Source organism: Balaenoptera musculus, chromosome 5 (assembly GCF_009873245.2).
Source record: "Balaenoptera musculus isolate JJ_BM4_2016_0621 chromosome 5, mBalMus1.pri.v3, whole genome shotgun sequence".
Taxonomy (NCBI): Eukaryota; Metazoa; Chordata; class Mammalia; order Artiodactyla; family Balaenopteridae; genus Balaenoptera; species Balaenoptera musculus.
Window position 1 is genome coordinate 132444013 of NC_045789.1, and position 784 is coordinate 132444796.

Here is a 784-nt window from a genome sequence, read left to right on the forward strand (position 1 = left end):
CGGTCTAATGAAAACAATCATAAACATCATGTGGAACAAAAACGTCATTCTCTAGGGTAGAATAGATGAATTTGCCAAACCCTAACAGTCAGTGCTCCGTTGTGGTTGGGCCATCAGAATTATTAGAGATCAGTCATCCTTAATCAGAAATTCAGCATATTTAATAAACAAAGAGAAACAGCATCACTGAGTGCTAACTACATGTGAGTAGTTCTTTTGTACTCTTTCAAGGTATGATTTCTTCCAAAATAGAAATGGAAGCCACTTGTGAATAGTCATGGAAGGCCCAAAGAGTAACAGACAAGTAAATTACTAAGACAGTTGTATAAGAATGGCTTCAGCTTGCTTCAACAGAAACATATACTAAAAATTGGAAACGATACAGAGAAGATCAGCATGGCACTTGCGCAAGGATGATATGCAAATTCATGAAACATTCCATATTTTTGGAGTTTGGGATTAACATATACACACTGCTATACATAACACAATTAACTAACAAGGACCTACTGTAGAGCACAGGGAAACTATACTCAATATTTTGTAATAACCTATATGGAAAAGGATCTGAAAAAGAGAAAATATTATAAATACACACACACACATATATAACTGAATCACTTGCTGTACACCTGAAACTAACACAACATTGTAAATCAACCATACTTCAAATTAAAAATAAAAAAGAATAGCCTCAATGGCCTTAGCACTTATCTTTTAAGAATTGACTCACAATGAGTGCTGACAATTAAACAGATTATCTGTTCATAACCAATAAGAGGTT

The 784-nt window shown here is 34.1% G+C and overlaps 1 non-coding gene across 1 annotated transcript; it reads left to right on the forward strand.

Moving 5' to 3' along the window:
- The first annotated feature begins 344 nt into the window (after positions 1–344).
- On the forward strand, positions 345–448 carry LOC118896257. Its single transcript, XR_005020163.1, has one exon. It is a non-coding gene; the product is annotated as a U6 spliceosomal RNA (small nuclear RNA).
- The last annotated feature ends 336 nt before the right edge of the window (positions 449–784 follow it).